Genomic DNA, 22749 nt, shown 5'->3' with positions numbered 1-22749 from the left:
CCAGCAGCATGGCGTGAGACGGACGGCTGTGTCCAACATTCCTCATGGCAGGTGACACTCTGTACCGTTATGGAGTGTGCAGGCCTCAGTACCTAGGGACCTGCCTCCGTGGTGACGATTTGCCACCCACGCCACCATGCTGCTGGGATTTATGTCATCAATCCTATGCAGAAATGAGGCTGTCTTTATGAGCGTCGATATTGTCACACTTCACCATACCGGGCTGTGGGCTACAGATAACCCCCATGCTATGGTGGCAGCAAACCATCAGCACTGGTTCAGTCTCAATGTGTGGGCGGGGATTATTGGTGACTGGCACGTGGGACAAGCCATCAATACACAATGCCTCACAGGTGTGCACTTCCTACAGGTGAGACTGCTTCCCTGCTGGAAGATGTGCCTTCAGTGGTTCAAAGGGTAACATGGCTACTACATGTTGGCGCTGGAACTCAGTGCCCTCTAGAGAGCAGAGCTAAAACACGAGTACTGACAGAACATTTACACTTGTCTGATGTGTTCCCGTGTGGCCTTTCAATCATTGAAACTTGTGCTGCCAAACATCTTTTATCTCCACCTTCAAGTGAATATGCCTCTCTTGGAACCCCATTCGAGTCATATTTCCATAAAACCTTTCTTGCTTATTACCATCTCAAGAGTTTGTTCCCCTTCAGCAAAATCATACTGTATAAGAGGAGATTACAAGTCGGGACTCTCAATCAGAAAGACACTGGCGTGGAAAAGTTAAAGAAAGTAAAGTTTGCATGATGTGTCATTGCCATGTGTCATAGCTCGATGAAACTTGTACCATACATAGAAAGAAGAGCTATAGAGCAGTACAAAGGGCGACTGTAAGAAATATGCTATGAGACGTTTTCATTCAAACGCAAGAATTACAATGGAGACACCGTGATTCATGAAGGTCCCCTGGACATTATAAAAGATGGGACGTGGTTCTTGAGAGGGTGAGTGATCAACAGGGACAGCAGTGTATGCTCTGCAAGGTGCTCCCATGCTGGCCACGAGGGTGGTGGGAGTTGTTGCGGTAGGGCGTTCCATTCCTCCACCGTTGACAAGTGCTGGACAGTCGCTGGTGCGTGTGGACATGCTAAAACATGTCCCCCAACGCATTCCAGATATGTTCGATGGTTTTCCATTCAGGGGAACTGCCATACCAGTCCACTCTGTCCATTGGCTCATCCACCTGCTCTCTTAAATGCGGTCGCGCATCGTCATCCATAAAAATGAAGTCCGCGCCAAATCGACCCCTGAAAAGAGGCACATGGGAAAGTAGTGCGGTGTCACAATAACGTTGTACGCTGAGTCTACCGTACCGTGTTGAAACAGTTGGGTCCGCAGCTCGTGGTCGTGCGGTAGCGTTCTCGTTTCCCGCGCCCGGGTTCGATTCCCGGCGGGGTCAGGGATTTTCTCTGCCTCGTGATGACTGGGTGCTGTGTGATGTCCTTAGGTTAGTTAGGTTTAAGTAGTTCTAAGTTCTAGGGGACTGATGACCATAGATGTTAAGTCCCATGGTGCTCAGAGCCATTTGAACCATTTTGCAAATATAATCTCGTCAGATTTGATTTTTATTTCAAACAGTTGGAGGTCAGTACGCCTTTGGGGCTTTATGCCTCCCCACACCACAATATGTGGACCACCAAAGCGAGCATGTTCGACAATGTTCCTGGGTGCATTATATGTTCCCCCCTCTCGCCATACGGGTACGTCCGGAATTACTAAACAGATTAAATTTGCTCTCATGCGCGAAAAGCGTGTGACCCGACTATGCTCTTTGAACCAACGGAAATCTTTGAACAAGGTACAATCACTGGTCAACCTTATTGTGACATTGTACTTCTTCTCTAAACGTATCTTTTTCGGTGGCGAATTCGGCCCTGACTTCATTTTTATGTACGACAGTGCGCAACCGCATCGTACAACACGGGTGCAAAGAGAGGATGCTGAGCGAATGGACTGGCCTCCAAGTCCCTGCGATTTGAATCCCAATGAGGACGTGTGGGATGAGTTTGGGAGATATACAGCAGCACGCCCACACGCACCAACGACCCTCCAGCAGCTGTCGACGGCACTGCTGGACGCCCTACCACAACAACTCCTCAGAAGCTTGTGGCCAGCTTTGACGAACACGTTGCACAGTATGCCTCGCCTTCTGTAATGTCCACAGGACCATCATGAATCGCGGCGTCTTCAGTGCAATCATCGTCTTCAGTATAAAAGTGACATTTCTGTACGTCTCAGTGCGTATTTCCTTCAGTTACCTTCTGTATTATACTATAGCAGTTCTTTCTGTGTATGGTCCAAGTTTCAACAAACTACACTCCTGGAAATGGAAAAAAGAACACATTGACACCGGTGTGTCAGACCCACCATACTTGCTCCGGACACTGCGAGAGGGCTGTACAAGCAATGATCACACGCACGGCACAGCGGACACACCAGGAACCGCGGTGTTGGCCGTCGAATGGCGCTAGCTGCGCAGCATTTGTGCACCGCCGCCGTCAGTGTCAGCCAGTTTGCCGTGGCATACGGGGCTCCATCGCAGTCTTTAACACTGGTAGCATGCCGCGACGGCGTGGACGTGAACCGTATGTGCAGTTGACGGACTTTGAGCGAGGGCGTATAGTGGGCATGCGGGAGGCCGGGTGGACGTACCGCCGAATTGCTCAACACGTGGGGCGTGAGATCTCCACAGTTCATCGATGTTGTCGCCAGTGGTCGGCGGAAGGTGCACGTGCCCGTCGACCTGGGACCGGACCGCAGCGACGCACGGATGCATGCCAAGACCGTAGGATCCTACGCAGTGCCGTAGGGGACCGCACCGCCACTTCCCAGCAAATTAGGGACACTGTTGCTCCTGGGGTATCGGCGAGGACCATTCGCAACCGTCTCCATGAAGCTGGGCTACGGTCCCGCACACCGTTAGGCCGTCTTCCGCTCACGCCCCAACATCGTGCAGCCCGCCTCCAGTGGTGTCGCGACAGGCGTGAATGGAGGGACGAATGGAGACGTGTCGTCTTCAGCGATGAGAGTCGCTTCTGCCTTGGTGCCAATGATGGTCGTATGCGTGTTTGGCGCCGTGCAGGTGAGCGCCACAATCAGGACTGCATACGACCGAGGCACACAGGGCCAACACCCGGCATCATGGTGTGGGGAGCGATCTCCTACACTGGCCGTACACCACTGGTGATCGTCGAGGGGACACTGAATAGTGCACGGTACATCCAAACCGTCATCGAACCCATCGTTCTACCATTCCTAGACCGGCAAGGGAACTTGCTGTTCCAACAGGACAATGCACGTCCGCATGTATCCCGTGCCACCCAACGTGCTCTAGAAGGTGTAAGTCAACTACCCTGGCCAGCAAGATCTCCGGATCTGTCCCCCATTGAGCATGTTTGGGACTGGATGAAGCGTCGTCTCACGCGGTCTGCACGTCCAGCACCAACGCTGGTCCAACTGAGGCGCCAGGTGGAAATGGCATGGCAAGCCGTTCCACAGGACTACATCCAGCATCTCTACGATCGTCTCCATGGGAGAATAGCAGCCTGCATTGCTGCGAAAGGTGGATATACACTGTACTAGTGCCGACATTGTGCATGCTCTGTTGCCTGTGTCTATGTGCCTGTGGTTCTGTCAGTGTGATCATGTGATGTATCTGACCCCAGTAATGTGTCAATAAAGTTTCCCCTTCCTGGGACAATGAATTCACGGTGTTCTTATTTCAATTTCCAGGAGTGTATATTTCTTAGAATTGACACATAATGAGGAAGTTACTTTCGTTCTTCAGTTTTGTGCACCAATGTAGTATTTTAATGTGGGGTGTCTCTGAGATATCGTCTTAGGCCTCGCGTAAGAAGTAGAAATGTACACCAACATGAGTCGCCAGTCGACATCAGCAAGTTCGTGACCTACTGTAACTGCAGTTTATTGTTTTGCGATATTGCTGCTCGAGTTAACTGGTTCCTCAGGACTGTGATGCAAATGTGGAATTCATCAGTGCAGGAAATCCGTACTGTGCACCATACCGGTTCTCAACGAACCCATGTGAATAGCACTAGAGAGTGAAGACATATTGTTCACCTGGCGACGGGGAATTGTACGGGCACATCACATACCTTGGACCAGGAAGTGGGCTTGTTTCCAGCAAGACACACGGACAGTAAGACAACGTCGGGAGCACTGTTGACTGTCATCGCGGCAACAATGTTTTTTTGGCTTCCCTTGATGTGGCAACAGTGAAAGGCACACAGGTGGGGCATAAAGCCGCTTTCTCAGATGAGTCCTGTGTGCAACTTACCAGAGGTGTATCTATGTGTGGAGGCTCCGAGGAGAACGAACACTGCTAAATAGTGTTCGTCTTCATTATACGTAGCCAACAGCCTAGCCACAGTGGTAACACCAATTCCATCAGATCACCGAAGCTAAGTGCTGTCGGGCTTGGCTCAGACTTGGATGGGTGACAGTCCAAGTCTGCCGAGCGCCGTTGGCAAGCGGGCTGCACTCAGCCCTCTTGGCGCCAGTTGAGGAGCTGCTTTATTGATGTGTAGCGGCTCTGGTCTCGTAAACTGACAAACGCCGGACACATCTACATCCACTGGCGACTATGGGCTGAGAAAGACACGGCGGTCGGCCGGTACCATTGGGCCTTCAAGGCCTCTTGAGATTGAGTTCAGTTAGCATCGTCATACGAGAGCAGCACCATACCTGATGGCTTTTTTTGTTATTCACCAGTCTTCTGACTCGTTCAGTGCGGTCAACTGCGAATTCCTATCCTGCGCCAAACTCTTTACTTCTCCGTCATACGAGAGCTGCACCATCTGGGATGGTGTTTTTAATTATTCATCACTCTTCTGACTAGTTTGACGCAGCTTGCTCCGAATTCCTCTCCTGCATCAACCTCTTCATCTCAGAGTAGCATTTGCACCCTACATTCTCTATTATTTGCTGAATGTATTCCAGTCTCCTCTCCCCGTACAGTTTTTAAGCTCTGCAGTTCTCTCTAGTACCGAGGAAGCTTTCCTTTCATGTCTTAACACATATCCAATCATCCCATCCCTTCTTCATGCCAGTGTTTGCCATATGTTTCTTTCTTCGCCGATTTTTCCTTATTATGTTTCTTTCTTTGCCGATTCTGCGGAGAACCTCCTCGTTCCATATCTTATCAGCCCACCTAATTTTCCAGATTCTTCTGTAGCACAACGTCTCAAACCCTTTGATTCTTTTCTGTTACGGTTATCCTACAGTCCATGATGCACCACCTGCTGCAAATGTATGCTCTGAGAAATTTATTACTCAAATTACACTGAGGTCACAAAATATAAGATATGAACATATACAAACGGCGTTAGTATCACGTACACAAGGCATGAAAGGAAACTGCATTGGCGGTGCTGTCTGTAGTATCCGGGTGATTCATGTTAAAAGTTTCCGACGTGATTATGGCCGCAAGACAGGAATTAACAGACTCTGAACGCGGAATGATAGGAAATTAACAGATTTTGAACGTGGAATGATACTGGAAGTTGCTCGTATTGTACATGCCATCTCGATAATCGTTAGGGAATTGAATATTCCATGATCCACAGTGTCAAGAGTGTGCTGAGAATACCAGATTTCAGGTATTGCCTCTCACCAAGCAGTCGCCGGCGGCCTTCACTTAACGATCGAGAGCAGCGGCGTTTGCATACAGTTTTAAGTGCTAACTGAAAAGGAACACTGCATGAAATAGCCGCAGAAATCAATGTGGAACGTACAACGATCGTATCTGACAGGACAGTGCGGTGAAATCTGGCGTTAATGAGCTATGGCACTAGACGACTGATGTGAATGCCTTTTCTAACAGCACGACATCGCCTATACCGCCTCTCCTGGACTTGTGACCATATAAGTTGCACCTTAGACGACTGGAGAACCATGACATGGTAGATGAGTCCCGGTTTCAGTTGGTAAGAGCTAATGGTAAGGTTCGTGTGTTGCGCACACTCCACGAAGCCATGCACCCAAGTTGTCAACAAGACAGTGTGCAAATGGGTGGTGGCTCCATAATGGTGTGGGCTGTGTTTGCATGGAATGGCCTGGATCCTCTGGTCCAGTTGCTTCGAGACCATTCTCAGCCATTCATGGACTTCATTTTGTGGTGAAATTGCGCCGTCTGTCCAGGCCACAGTTGTTCACGATTGGTTAGAAAAACATTCTGGACAATTCGAGTGAATTGTCGCCCGACATGAATCCCCTCGGGGGACATAATCGAGAGGTCAATTTTTGCAAAAAAATCCTGCACCGGCAACACTTTTGCAATTATGGACAGCTATAGAGGCAGCATGGCTCAATATTTCTGCAGGGGACTTCCAGCGACATGTTGAGCCCATGCCCCGTGGAGTTGCGGCACTACGCTGGGCAAAAAGAGGCTGGACATTGTATTAGGAGACTGTCTTGTGTTACTTTTCCCAAGGTAGCAGAACTCCATACTTTGTCAACTTCGTGACCACCAGTTCGATATTAAGTTTCTTACTATTCTCATTTCAGCTACTTCCTGTTGCCTTGTCTTTCTCTAGTTTACTCTCTATCCATATTCTTTTCTCATTAGACTGTCCTTTCCATTCAACAGATCTTGTAATCCTTCTTCACTTTCACTGAGGAGAGCAATGTCATCAGCGAATCTTATCACTGATTTCGTTTCTCAATCTTGAAACATTCTTTTTTTGTCATCATCCCTTCTTCGATGTATAGATTGAACAGTAGGGGCGAAAGAATGTATCCCTGTCTTCCACTCAAGCCTGCCGAGCGGTTCAAGGCGCTCCAGTCCGGAACCGCGCTACTGCTACGGACGCATGTTCGAATCCTAACTTGGGCATGGATGTGTGTTATGTCCTTAGGTTAGTTAGGTTTAAGTAGTTCTAAGTCTGGGGGACTGATGACCTCAGATGTTAAGTCCTATAGTGCTTAGAGCCATTTGCCATTTTTTCTTCCACTCTTTTTAATTCGAGCTCTTCTTTCTTTGTCTTCCAGTCTCATTGTTCCCTCTTGGTTCTTGGACATATTGTATATTACCCATCTTTTTTTTCAGATTACTCCTATTTTCCTTAGAATTTGAACATCTTGCACCATTTCACATTCTTGAACTCATTTTCTACATCTTGAAAACTTTTCATCAATCTTGATTTTTCTTCAGTCTTGATTCCAGTGGTAGCTTTACCATTCCTAAAGCCAAATTATCACCAATAGTGGGGAGGTAGGGTGCTCGCACAATTTTGATATCAAATTGATGAAAAGTTGATATGCAAATTAATTAACTTCATCAATTAACTTCCCTCCACCCCCACCCCACCCCACCCCCACGCCTTACCCTCACCCCCAGATGACGTCATGTGTTTTCCTCAGCTGGCATGTGGGTCCCCGCCCCCACCCCCAAACACCTTCCCCTCCTCCACCTGGCCTATTGGTGCGAATTTCGAATTTAGGCGGGAATTTCATAAGTTATTGGGAATTTATTTGTCCAAGGACTCTGTCAGCACAGTCCCACCCCTACCCCTCACCTGTGCACTTGCTGGAAATTAAAAATGGCGGTGCCTTTTATGGGGCTCGAACCATGGTACATCTAGATGGAAAGCCCAAGTGCACCCCCCCCCCCCCCCCAAACTCCCTCCCTTCCCGCCGACACATGGAAACTGTCCAGATGCAGGAGAGAAAGGTTAGGTTAGCGTACTTTATTTACCTTGGTTGAAAGACTGAGATAGAGGTCGGTCCTATTTACATAATTAGTCACAATGATTGGGCCTATTTACACAACTGTATGCACAGCGGTACACAAGGACTGCCTATAACCGCAATACACCTCAAAAACTAATGACTCCATACATCTGGTGTTATTCTGCTGGGAAAAATTTCACAATACGTCTCGAAACTAGTAGCAGACGTACTTTAGCCTTCACCTACGAGTTGGCAGGAAAAATGCTTGGGTGCTATCTTTATTTTTTTTTTTGGCGGGAAATATATTCATTTGATGGGGTGCTGGTGTTGGATGGAGAGGAGTTTAATAAGTGTATTACCTGTAAGCATACAGCTGAGGACTGTGTCTCTCGCTGTTTGACGTCAGAGTTTGCTACAGATGCCTGCTCACCAATTACCATGCAGCGCAGATAATTGAAGCCAATACATGCTACCAAAACTGATGGAAAATGTATAACTGTTCTAATTATACATTGAAATTGTAGTGAAAAAAAACAGCACTTGTAATGAATGGGTCATAATGCAACACGAGTGCTGAGGAAAATCGTTGTCCCAAAAGACTGCAGAGGCAGCAGTAGCTGAACATGCATTCTCCTCAATATACAATCACAAAATTTGAGACCCTCTTACAGCCCCTAATTCCTCCCCATCCCTCCCTCCCTCCTTCCACCTATGGCGGACACAGGCTTTTTCAAACAGCCAGCTACTACCGCCATGCCCTGCATGCAGCCTGCAGCCATCCCCCTGACAGGCGAGATCGCTATCTCATTGAGGTGACAATTCAGGCATCAGCTCTTCACTATCACTAAAGTGAGATTTAGCGGCACCACCTGGCCCCACATGCTACGCTCTGACTAGAGCGACCACTCACCCACCCACACCCACCCACCCACACACACAACACACACACACTGGACCGTCCCCACGCATATTTCCATATGCAGAACGGCGGCCACTTGCATATGGAGATATTGCACTGTAACAAATGTACCGGGTGATCACAAAGTCAGTATAAATTGAAAACTGAATAAATCACGGAATAATGTAGATAGAGAGGTACAAATTGACACATATGCTTGGAATGACATGGGGTTTTATTAGAACAAAAAAATACAAAAGTTCAAAAAATGTCCGACAGATGGCGCTTCATCTGATCAGAATAGCAATAATTAGCATAACAAAGTAAGACAAAGCAAAGATGGTGTTCTTTACAGGAAATGCTCAATATGTCCACCAGCATTCCTCAACAGTAGCTGTAGTCGAGGAATAATGTTGTAAACAGCACTGTAAAGCATGTCCGGAGTTATGGTGAGGCATTGGCGTCGGATGCTGTCTTTCAGCATCCCTAGAGATTGTCGGTCGATCACGATACACTTGCGACTTCAGGTAACCCCGAAGCCAATAAGCGCAAGGACTGAGGTCTGGGGGACCTGGGAGGGCAAGGATGACGAAAGTGGCGGCTGAGCACACGATCATCACCAAACGACACGCGCAAGAGATCTTTCACGCATCTAGCAATATTTTTTTTTGTTTTTTTTGGTTCTAATAAAACCCCATGTCATCCCAAGCATGTGTGTCAATTTTTACCTCTCTATCTACATTATTCCGTAGTTTATTAAGTTTTCAAATTTATACTGACTTTTTGATCACCCGGTATTTAACGTCAATGCACCTCCTATAATCGAACCTTCTTTAAAATGGAAAACACAATCGTGATGATAATGACGTCCTCTTTCCACAAAAATAGGAGCAGTCCATTGTCTTTTAATTTTATGAGCAAAATCGGTATATTTTTTACATTCAACTGCAGGATACAATTCACATGTCATTATTTTGCGACATCCAACGAAGTGCACCGCCACCGATTACAAATGATTAGACTGGAGAGGCATATACATGCCCACCCTGCGTAAAATTGGGAAAAAAACTTCGACTATTTTGCTGCGAAAGCTGTAAGTCACTGCAGAATGCTTGCTTTATTTCGAAACCGTCATCGGCATAAGAAACAGAGAGAATTTAAGCACTGAAAAAAACACGTCTATGTTAAGCAATTTCTTTCAGCTTGATGGACAAATTACATGACCTGAGAGCATCTCTCATGTTCAGATCAGTGTCAGTAAATAAACTGTCCTGCACGTGTGTATTTCAAACATTTCAGGCACATGAAATACCGTTAGAGAATACAATGTCGGGAAAAAAACACCATCATTTTATGCTAGACAACAAGAAGCTACAATTCAAGAGGATGTTGCTGTTTTGTAAACTATGGCAGGTTCCATTTTACCAATGCTATGCTATATTGCACTGCCATTTATGAAACAAATCATGACAGCCTGTCTCGTAATTGAACTTTCTATAAAATTTTACCATGTTCTCTCTTCTGATACATCGAAATCAGATATGGTCTACCTGGTTAAATTTGATATTTTTGATCCATAACTCACATTCAACGACATCTCTCTAAAGCTTTCTATCACACAGCACATGCTTGCGTTCTAGTTGTATAAACATTTTGATCATCGCAGCCTGTTTCACGCAATCTACTCACATGTCAGGAAAAAGCACTATCATTTCTAGGTTCCACAAAGAGCTATAATTCTGTTAATCACAAGAGAGGGTTCCTGCATTGTTCCTTCATAAGCAGTTTAATGCAATGTTTTTTTTCGGCTGTAACTCGTACAAGCAGTGTACGACTAGAGCTTTATACACTGCCACGCCCTTTGTTTTTCTAACATGACTTCGAGGTCTGTGTCAGGTATTAGACCAACATGACCACGTTTCGATCCATTGGCGCAGGAATTAGTGCGGCTGTGCTGACTTATGCCAAGCACGGCCCCCAGCAGACCCACATTCTCAATTCTCAACTTAATCCACAGCCATGAAGTCCGCGCAGGCGTCCTAATTCCTGTGTCCTCCCTGGCTTAGGGGTTAGAGCGCCTGCCTGGGAACAGGAGATCCCAGGTTCGAATCCCAGTCGGCCACACATTTTCAACTCTGCCAGTTAATTTCTGTCAACGTCCCGTACACAGTTGATGTTTGTAGTTCAAGAAATTTCATTCTTCACGGCTGTCATGATCCATCATGCTGTCTGTTCCTTCGGACACGTCCAAAAGAAAAGACACCATACACATATAATTACGACGCTCACAAGCCAAGGATCATTTCTTTGTGGATGTACACATACGCTGGAACTCATGTGGGAATACGCCTTGCCGCGAGCGTTGAGATTAGTGGGCAGGGAGCACTACTTTCATAGTGTTTCGAGTAAGTTGAGAATGTGGGCCTGCTGGGGGTGTAGGCGTGTGATAAGTCCGTGCAACCGTGCTGATCCCTGTGTTCTCGGTGGCTTAACGGTTAGAGCGCCAGCCTAGCAAGTAGGATATCCCAGGTTCGAATCTGAGTCGGCCACACATTTTCAAAAAATGGCTCTAAGCACTATGGGACTTAACATCTGAGGACATCAGTCCCCTAGACTTAGAACTACTTAAACCTAACTAACCTAAGGACATCACACACACCTATGCCCGAGGCAGGATTCGAGCCTGCGACCGTAGCAGCAGTGCGGTTCCGAACTGAAGCGCCTAGAATCGCTCGGCCACAGCGGCCGGCCACATTTTCAACTCTGCCAATTAGTTTCTTTCAACGCCCCGTACACAGCTGATGTTTGTAATTCAATGAAATTTCATTATTCACGGCTCTCACAACCCATAATGGTGTCTGTTCCTTAGGATATGTCCGAAAGAATATAGAACATGTAGAACATAAACACACACTCCTATGGTTATGTGGTTCTGCACCTAAAATGCTGTATTGTTAAAACCATATGGTTACCTAGTATTAGTCATGGGAATGCAACGCTCTGAAAACTCTGATGCGGAATGTATTTGTCCAACATCAGATATACAACTATCCCACAAGTCTCCTACCCCAATCACTACTGTGACAAACTTTAAAATGATAAGACTACTTCCTTACACACTATTCTGGAGTCCTCAAAAAGCATCATGAGTGTATATCCGCCGCTCGAGCTGCTTATAAACCAAGTAGAACAAAGTCAGGAGATGCTGTTCTGTCTCTTAGGAAATGAATGGATTTATACCTAATTTACAGTCGGAAACGTACATACCCTCAAACACACTTCGCACGCCAGTCATACTTATCATTGGTAGTAATAATAGTCTGCCGCTCGTGGTCTCGCGGTAGCGTTCTCGCTTCCCTAGCACGGGGTCCCGGGTTCGATTCCCGGCGGGGTCAGGGATTTTCACCTGCCTCGAGATGACTGGGTGTTTGTGTTGTCCTCATCATTTCATCATCATCCAGGAAAGTGGCGAAATTGGACTGAGCAAAGATTGGGTAATTGTACGGGCGCTGATAACCACGCAGTTGAGCGCCCCACAAACAAAAACATCATTGGTAGTAATAGTATCGGTTTTAGTGGACGCTCTGCGTCCCACTAGGAAATAGAGCGAGAAAAAACTGACATGAATATTTTCGATATCTGATAAACTGAGGTACCACCCACCCCCTGCTGTACGAAAATACACACAAGAGGGAGTAAGCACCACAATCAGTAGCCAAAGGAGATGTAAAAGTCTTATTTCTGTTTAGACTAGCAACACCACAGGTCTGGTAGCATCCTTCTTGCCCACAGAACTCCTGATCTGATGTTAGGAAGCTTTACTCACGTGCAGGATAATATAGCAATTTCGTCCTAACACCAGTTGACTAACCTCACTCTGTTAAGGTAATATATGTGGCATCCGTCCACTCTCCTACAGAATGCTCTAGGGAATGGCTTGAATTTAGTAAACACGTTGATGCTTCTCCTTAATACTTACGGGATAACATTTACTGTGAGAATCAACCGTAATTCGGTAATATCTATATTCGACTGCACGCGTGAGAACACTGTTATGGATTTGGATACATATGTTTTTCCTGCTTTAATATAGCGCCTCTATGTAATACTTAATGTCACCTTCGCTGAAGCAAGTGTTACGAAAACTCACGTATGTGAAGGGGGAGGGTTAAAACTGAATGCGGCCAGAGCATAAGTTTTAAGCTTTTCTCGACCTTGGGTGTTCGGGTACACCCAACCCACCTAAATTCCTCGCATTTCATGCTACTATTTCTCTAATTTTATGTATTCTCAATTAATTTACGTAATTTTGCAAGTTTTTTCGCGATTTTGCTTATTTCATCGTATTTCCCTAAATTTTACGTATTTCCCATCAATTCGTGTAATTATACCAGGTTTTCCTTGATTTTTACCGATTTTATGTCATTTTTCTAGTTTTTAGATACTTTTCCATATGTATACGGTCATATCACTGGCATACCCCTGCGTTGTTTGATTTTATATGAGGATATTTGCATGTCCTGTACACCAGCCTACTAAAAAATCCTAAGACTTCCCCTCTTCGCGATGATGTCCGCCCCAGTAGCTGAGTGGTCAGCGTGACGGATTGCCGTCCTCCGGGCCCGGGTTCGATTCCCGGCTGGGTCGGAGATTTTCTCCGCTCAGGGACTGGGTGTTGTGTTGTGTTCATCATCATTTCATCCCCATCCGGCGTGCAGGTCGCCCAATGTGGCGCCGAATGTAATAAGACCTGCGCCAAGGCGGCCGGACCTGCCCCGCGAGGGGCCTCCCGGCCAATGACGCCAAACGCTCATTTCCATTTCCATTCGCGATGATACACATGCATGCATTTTCGATAGGAAGATCATGAAAATTATAGTAAAACTCGCCTCGTACCTAAATGAGACTCAATGTGAGGTGCAGACTGGAAACTCGACGTCTGGAAACAAAGCAGTGTACTGCTACGACACATCAGAGAGCTTGTCTGCAGACTCAGGCAGCGATGCACTTGATGGAAACTCAGTGTCTGGCATAGTTCTACACATTCACCTGACTCCAACTCTACTGTGTAGGGATCTGCAACAGGGAGCTAACGTGCGTACAGAGTTGATTTCTGCTGCTCCTTTGATATTTTTGTCCCTTAAGTATATGCCCTTATTGCTTACCAAATGGGCTTTGCTACCTTTTTTTACACCTTCCAACTCTAATACGTCCCCACGACCACGTCAGGACGTCTACAAACTGTGGATCTTTTTATCCTAGTAAGAAGTTATTCGTTAGTTGACAGTGTGTCGACTGCACTTAGCGTCCTGGAATGTGAGAGTTTTCCTTGTCCGTACCTACAGAGTGGACACCCCTGACAACATACACTCCTGGAAATGGAAAAAAGAACACATTGACACCGGTGTGTCAGACCCACCATACTTGCTCCGGACACTGCGAGAGGGCTGTACAAGCAATGATCACACGCACGGCACAGCGGACACACCAGGAACCGCCGTGTTGGCCGTCGAATGGCGCTAGCTGCGCAGCATTTGTGCACCGCCGCCGTCAGTGTCAGCCAGTTTGCCGTGGCATACGGAGCTCCATCGCAGTCTTTAACACTGGTAGCATGCCGCGACAGCGTGGACGTGAACCGTATGTGCAGTTGACGGACTTTGAGCGAGGGCGTATAGTGGGCATGCGGGAGGCCGGGTGGACGTACCGCCGAATTGCTCAACACGTGGGGCGTGAGGTCTCCACAGTACATCGATGTTGTCGCCAGTGGTCGGCGGAAGGTGCACGTGCCCGTCGACCTGGGACCGGACCGCAGCGACGCACGGATGCACGCCAAGACCGTAGGATCCTACGCAGTGCCGTAGGGGACCGCACCGCCACTTCCCAGCAAATTAGGGACACTGTTGTTCCTGGGGTATCGGCGAGGACCATTCGCAACCGTCTCCATGAAGCTGGCCTACGGTCCCGCACACCGTTAGGCCGTCTTCCGCTCACGCCCCAACATCGTGCAGCCCGCCTCCAGTGGTGTCGCGACAGGCGTGAATGGAGGGACGAATGGAGACGTGTCGTCTTCAGCGATGAGAGTCGCTTCTGCCTTGGTGCCAATGATGGTCGTATGCGTGTTTGGCGCCGTGCAGGTGAGCGCCACAATCAGGACTGCATACGACCGAGGCACACAGGGCCAACACCCGGCATCATGGTGTGGGGAGCGATCTCCTACACTGGCCGTACACCACTGGTGATCGTCGAGGGGACACTGAATAGTGCACGGTACATCCAAACCGTCATCGAACCCATCGTTCTACCATTCCTAGACCGGCAAGGGAACTTGCTGTTCCAACACGACAATGCACGTCCGCATGTATCCCGTGCCACCCAACGTGCTCTAGAAGGTGTAAGTCAACTACCCTGGCCAGCAAGATCTCCGGATCTGTCCCCCATTGAGCATGTTTGGGACTGGATGAAGCGTCGTCTCACGCGGTCTGCACGTCCAGCACGAACGCTGGTCCAACTGAGGCGCCAGGTGGAAATAGCATGGCAAGCCGTTCCACAGGACTACATCCAGCATCTCTACGATCGTCTCCATGGGAGAATAGCAGCCTGCATTGCTGCGAAAGGTGGATATACACTGTACTAGTGCCGACATTGTGCATGCTCTGTTGCCTGTGTCTATGTGCCTGTGGTTCTGTCAGTGTGATCATGTGATGTATCTGACCCCAGGAATGTGTCAATAAAGTTTCCCCTTCCTGGGACAATGAATTCACGGTGTTCTTATTTCAATTTCCAGGAGTGTATTTTGTAGATTCGAACGGCAACCACCCGCTGCTGACAGCGCTACACACATACCTATAGAGACTATGCATGTATATTGCCAATCGGAAAGTCTCGTTTTCAACTGCTTGTATGTTAGTTTCGACAGTGATACAGCCTTGTAAGTAGCAAAAAACTCTTCACAAAACGATTCTGTAGGGAATGTAAGCAAATTTAAATTCATCCTCTTAAAGAGCATAACATCTTTGATGAAAATTATATTACCGATATTTCGTGACAGTATTGTCTAGATTCTCCAGTAATAATAACAAACAAGGGCCTATCACACCTCCTCTTATACTCTTCAAGATCCATGATGATGGCACATTCTTCTATTTTATGTGCTAGACGTCTGTTGGCTGGAGGGAGACAGATCTTCGTGAGTATTATTCTTATGCAGGGTACAGAACAGCACATCAGTCAGCTGGTACAGTACTGTACTCGAATGCACCCAGTCACTCACAACCAAATTTTCTACAGGTGCAATGCATTTGCTGTATTTTATGTATATCTATGACCACGCGTGTTCATTCGTGGCAGTGGCTAGATTGAACTGTGCAAAAACTGGACTGTGTAAAAACTGGGACTTAGTACGAACGCTGATGACAACACAGTTGAGCGCCCCACGAACCAAACATCGATATCATCATCATCCATGCGTGTGTTGCGGATTGCTCCAGTAAACCAGACCCATTCACCCCGCTGGTGGATACACTGCGAATTATATCCAGCACAGTGTCTAGAGGATAATCCACTATCCAGTACGTCCGGGATAGGGTTCGAAGGTGGAGCCACGAGCGAGAGGACTGAGTGAGGTTTATGGCAGCCATCCATGACACTCGCATAGACATATGGAAAATACACTACTGGTCATTAAAATTGCTACACCACGAACATGACGTGCTACACACGCGAAATTTAACCGACAGGAAGAAGATGCTGTGATATGCAAATGATTAGCTTTTCAGAGCATTCACACAAGGTTGGCGCCGGTGGCGACACCTACAACGTGCTGACATGAGGAAAGTTTCCAACCGATTTCTCATACACAAACAGCAGTTGACCGGCGTTGCCTGGTGAAACGTTGTTACGATGTCTCGTGTAAGGAGGAGAAATGCGTACCATCACGTTTCCGACTTTGATAAAGGTCGGATTGTAGCCTATCGCGATTGCGGTTTATTGTATCGCGACATTGCTGCTCGCGTTGGTCGAGATCCAATGACTGTCAGCAGAATATAGAATCGGTGGGTTCCGGAGGGTAAAACGGAACGCCGTGCTGGATCCCAACTGCCTCGTATCACTAGCCGTCGAAATGACAGGCATCTTATCCGCATGGCTGTAACGGATCGTGCAGCCACGTCTCGATCCCTGAGTCAACAGATGGGGACGTTTGCAAGACAACAACCATCTGCACGAACAGTTCGACGACCATTGCAGTAGCATGGACTATCAGCTCGGAGACCATGGCTGCGGTTACCCTTGACGCTGCATCACAGAAAGGAGCGCCTGCGATGGTGTACGCAACGACGAACCTGGGTGCACGAATGGCAAAACGTCATTTTTTCGGGTGAATCCAGGTTGTGTTTACAGCATCATGATGGTCGCATCCGTGTTTGGCAACATCGCGGTGAACGCACATTTGAAGCGTGTATTCGTCATCGCCATACTTGCGTATCACGCGGCGTGATGGTGTGGGGTGCCATTTGTTACACGTCTCGGTCACCTCTTGTTCGCATTGACGGCACTTTGAACAGTGGACGTTACATTTCAGATGTGTTACGACCCGTGGCTCTACCCTTCATTCGATCCCTGCGAAACCCTACACTTCAGCAGGATAATGCACGACCGCACGTTGGAGGTCCTGTACGGGCCTTTCTGGATACAGAAAATTTTCGACTGCTGCCCTGGGCAGCACATTCTCCAGATCTCTCACCAACTGAAAACGTCTGGTCAATGGTGGCCGAGCATCTGGCTCAACGCAATACGCCAGTCACTACTCTTGATGAACTGTGGTATCGTGTTGAAGCTGCATGGGCAGCTGTATCTGTACACGCCATCCAAGCTCTGTTTGACTCAATGCCCAGGCGTATCAAGGCCGTTATTATGGCCAGAGGTGGTTGTTCTGGGTACTGATTTCTCAGGATCTGTGCACCCACATTGCGTGAAAATGTAATCACATGTCAGTTCTAATATAATATATTTGTCCAATGAATACCAGTTTATCATACGCATTTCTTTTTGGTACAGCAATTCTAATGGTCAGTAGTGTAGATCAGATGCACTCCATCTGTAGAATATATGATTGTGAATGACTGGGTGCGCTCGAGTACAGTGCTTTACCTTCCGACTAATATGCTATTCTGTACTTTACATATGAATAACACTAAGGAAGGACTGTCTCCCTCCATCCAACGGACATCTAGCACACAAAATAGTAGAACTGGGGTGATTATGCACCGTCATCGTGAACCTCTAAAAGTATAATATGAGGTGTGATAGAAGCAGCAGGATGCCCTGGTTTGTCGCTATTGCTGGAGAATCTAGACCACACTATTACGAAATATCGGTAATAATACTTTCATCAGAGATGTTATGCTCTTTAGTAGGATGAATTTAAATGTGCTTATATCCCCTACAGAACCGTTTTGTGAAGAGTTTTTCGCTATTTGCAGGGCTGTAGCACTGTCGAAAATAACGTACAAGCAGTTGAAATCGAGTCTTCCTGATTGGTAATACGAATGCATAGTCTCTATAGGTATGTGTGCAGAAGTGTCAGCGGCGTACGGCTGTAGTTCGAATGCATAACCTGCTAAGTGTTCATCTATGAAATACGTTTCCGGGGCGTCGCACTTTGTTAGTACGGGGAGGGGAAACGCTTATGTTCCAGAATGCTAAGTGCAGTTGACACACTGTCAACTAACGAATAACTTGTTACTAGGATAAAAAATACCCGAAGTCTACAGTTTGTAGATGTCGTGACATGGTTGTGTGGAACGTATCCTAATTTTACGCAGGGTAAACATGTATACGCCTCTGCAGCCTGATCATTTGTAATCGGTGGCAGTGCACTTCGTTGGACGTCACAAAATAATGAGATGCGAATTGTATCCTGCAGTCGAACGTAAAAAATATACCGATTTTGCTTATAAATTTAAAAGAAAATGGACTGCACATTTTTCATGAAAAGAGGACTTTTGTTATCATCGCAATAGTGTTTTCCTTTGTAGCAGAGGCTCGATTATAGGAGGTGCATTGACGTTAAATGATTCCACATTCAGAACGGTGGGCACTTGCATAGCACTTGCATAGGGAGATGTGGGTGCAGTCCAGTGCGTGTGTGATTGTGTGTGTGTGTGGGGGGGGGGGGGGGGGGATGTCGCTTTAGGCAGTTGTGCTCCGGCCAGGGCGCGGCCATTAGAGGGTGGGGTGATGCTGCTAAATTTTCCTCTTGTGTTGCCAAAGGGCTGATTTTTAGACCGTCGCCTCAAGGAGATCGCGAGCACCTTTGCCAGGGGGATGGCTGCAGGCTGCAAAGCTGGACCAGCGATAGCAGCTGGCCATTGGAAAAACATGTGTCCCCCAGTACGTTGGAGGAGGGAGGGAGGGATGGGAAAGAACCAGGTGAAGTAAGAGGAACTCCAATTTCGGCAATATGCAATCCGTTGTGGGGACGGGGTGGGACGTCAGCATAGTCCTGGGACAATAAAATTTCCGGCCAAATTTGAAATTCCCGCCAAAATTCAAAATATCCGCCAACATTCGAAATTCCCACCAAAAATTCGAAATTCTCCCAATAGGGTTGGTAGGGAAGAGGGAGGGGCGAAGAAGTCGGGAATCCACTTGCCGGCAGAGGAAAACACGTGACGTCATCTGAGGGTGGGGGTATTTTATTCATGAATTTAATAAATTTGCAATTCTATTTCATATCAAAATTACGCGTTCTACTATCATCATATAACAGATTCCCAATTTTCTTTTCCAATTTTCTGACATTGTTTTTACCAACAACTTGTATGCACAAGCTGTTCTCGCACTTGCCGCTCTTGCTGTCTTCGAAAACGTGTGGATGATTTTTTGCCGATAGTCTGATGGTATACTGACAGTCTCATACATTCTACACACCAAAGTGAATAGTCATTTTGTTACCTCTTTCACCAATGATTTTGGAAATTTTGGTGGCACACTATTTTTGCCTTTAGCTTTTTTTTTTATCTTAAGTCTTCCAGAGCACTTTTAAATTCTGATTCTAAACTAGATCCCCTGTCTCTACCCTATCGACCCCATCTTCTGGCCGGCCAGAGTGGCCAAGCGGTTCTAGGCGCTACAGTCTCGAACCGCACGACCGCTACGGTCGCAGGTTCGAATCCTGCCTCGGGCATGGATGTGTGTGATGTCCTTAGGTTAGTTAGGTTTAAGTACTCCTAAGTTCTAGGTGACTTATGACCTCAGAAGTTACGTCCCTTAGTGCTCAGAGCCATTTGAACCATTTTTGAACTCATCTTCTGCTTCTATTACGCCAATGTACTCTTTCCACCTATCTGCTCTCTCCTCTGCATTTTACAGTGGAATTCCCATTGCACTCTTGGTATTACCGCCCTTGCTTTTAAATTCAGGGAAAGTTGTTTGACTTTTCTACTTCCTTAGTCAGTTTTTTTTTACAATCATTTCCTTCTCGGTTTCTTCACATTTTTCATGCTGCCAGTGATTTGTATTGCTGTGTTCCTTTCTTTTGGCACTTCCTTCTTTCTTTGATCAGTTAAAATGTTTCTTCTGTTACCCAAGGTTTCTTTGGAGTTGGCTTCCTTGTAGATGTGACTTTCAGCATCTGTAATTGCCCTTGTTAGAGATGTCCACTTCTTCTCAACTGAACTGCCTGCTGTGGTGTCCCTTAAAAAAGTATCCACATCCTCAGCAGACTTCAGTATCGCACTTCCTTCAACACTGATTCTTCTTCTGATTTCGGAATCTCTGACTGACTATGATGTAATCCCGCTGGAATATTCCCGTGTCTCCAGGTCTCTCCCATGCATACCTTCCCCTCTTGTGGTTCTTCTACCATCTTCTACCATCTGAAATTTATTGCAGAACGCAATTTGTTTTTCTTCTCTCTCATTCCTATTTCCAAGCCCATATTCTCCTGTAACTCTATAACCACATTCCAACCCCCATGCTTACTAGATTTTCATCTGCCTTGACATATCAAGTTACCCGCTCAGTATCCTCATATACTTTCCTCTCTCTCTTCATCTTCAGCTTGCGACGCCGAACTGTTGTGGTCGGCCTGGGTTTGCCTTCGAATCTGATGAGAACAAACCTATCACTGAACTCTTCACAGTCGCTCACACTCTGCCATACTTTCCTATTCATAACAAATCCTACTCCTGTTACACCATTTCGTGATGCAGTTGATATTACCCTATGTTCGCCTGACCAGAAATGCACAACTTCTTTCTACTTCACTTCACTCATCCCCAGTGTGTCTAGATTGAGCCTTTGCATGTTCGTTTTCAGATCTTCTAGCTCTCCTACTACGTTCAAACGTCTGACATTAAATGCTGCGGAATGGTACTGGGTGTCATTAGGCACACAACACGTTCACCGCTGCTTTGTATAGCTGGTAATATGGACAACATTCACTACATTTTTGACGTGTTGAGGCTGGTGGCTGTGCCCTGGCTTTGAAGTTCAATGATGTCAGCTTCTAAAAAGATAATGGAAGACTGCCTCTTTATCCTGCTGTCCTGACATACCATGACACAGGATGTTCGACTGCCGCCATGTCCAAAATATATATGTCTAATGAAGCCACCTCGTCATGAGTTCCCGAAGGAGTTGTCACAAACAGCAGTGTCGATTTAGTATCCTAAGACTTGTCGCATCTTGGATTTCACTGGAAGAATACTACTTAAATATAAAGGTTGTGTCAAAAAGTACATTACAACTTTGGAATGACATAAAAATTTATTCAGAATTTATTGAGAATCGGTAGATGTCATGTCGTTGTAAACATCCTCAAGTCATAAATAATAGCGTCAGGTGGGTTTGGTATGACTAATATTTGTGATGTGGCAAATATCCCAGCAGTAATCAATTTCTTCCAGCACCGTCGCACCATGTCGGGAGTAGCTTGTGCAACGATAGTGTAGATTCGATTTTTCACTTGGTCTGAATTGTCTGATAGTGGAGGAACATACACACGGCCTGTAATGAAACCCCAGAGAAAGAAAGTATGGGGAGCGAGGTGGACAAGTGATTGGCCCTTCATGGCCAATCCATCTATCTGGAAAGCGATTATTGAGGGAACCTCGAACCACTGTGAGGAAATGAGGTGGTGCACCGTCTTGTTGGTAGTAAAGCATCCCATCTCGGTCATCCTCATCGATATGTGGAATCAAAAAGTTTTCAGGCAATATACACAATACCAGTGATAGTTTATCCACGAAGAAGAAAAGGCCGTACCCTTTCAATCTGTTAAGGGCACAAAACACATAACCTAGGGGCTATCAAGGACGTTTTCCACGGTGGTATGTGGATTTTCGTTGCTCCATATTCTACTGCATTTGTAAGTAGTCACCATTCCACCGATATGAAATGTTGACTCAACTCTGACGATTACTGTGTTCGGGAATGTGTCATCGCCCTCTATCCGATGCAACATTTCTACACAGAATTCCCCACGAGCAACCTTATCTGTATCACTGTTGTGCTGTGCCATTGTGAATCTGTATGGTTTCAAGTGTAAACTTCTACGCAGTACTCATAAAACAGTCTTTTGTGGAATGCGAGTCCCATGAGACACACGTCGCGTTGATTTTTGTAGACTGCATGCAAAGCTCACCCTAACTTACCCGACGTAATCAACACATAGGCGACCTGGTGATTTGTTAAGTCGCCGTGAACAAACCGTCTCATAAAGTTATTGTGCCAAACGTGGATTGTAGGCCTGCTTGGAGGTACCTTTGCTTAGTCGGTGAGAAATTAGAGCCGAATAGTTGCAGAATTTGTTTGATGAAACCGGTCACACAGCGAATTCGCTCCGCACTAGTGAAAGCCACTTTAACAGTGCTGTGCGATTGCGCTCCTGATGGTGGAACGGGGTACTGATGCACTACATGTATCAAACTTGAGGCTGTTTGCTACAATATTACACCTCTACCGATTCTGTAAGTTATCTCAATAAATTTGTACATCATTTCAAAGTTGTAAATTCCCTTTTTACTCACCCTGCACTGCGAGACCATAGTTTGTATATTCATATTTGCTGCTCGGCTCCAGGTCAGTGGAGGAAACAATCACTGCGTTATTTATTTTTTGGAAGCGGCTTTAACCAGCAACGC

The 22749-nt window shown here is 46.5% G+C and overlaps 1 protein-coding gene across 1 annotated transcript in view; it reads left to right on the top strand.

Moving 5' to 3' along the window:
• LOC126101180 (protein lethal(2)essential for life-like) overlaps positions 1 to 22749 on the top strand; it is a 95248-nt gene that overhangs the window by 31571 nt on the left and 40928 nt on the right. The gene's annotated exons all lie outside the window — the stretch shown is intronic.

Source organism: Schistocerca cancellata, chromosome 9 (assembly GCF_023864275.1).
Source record: "Schistocerca cancellata isolate TAMUIC-IGC-003103 chromosome 9, iqSchCanc2.1, whole genome shotgun sequence".
Taxonomy (NCBI): Eukaryota; Metazoa; Arthropoda; class Insecta; order Orthoptera; family Acrididae; genus Schistocerca; species Schistocerca cancellata.
The sequence above is the reverse complement of the archived record's forward strand: the minus strand, read 5'-3'. Positions and strand labels throughout refer to the sequence as shown.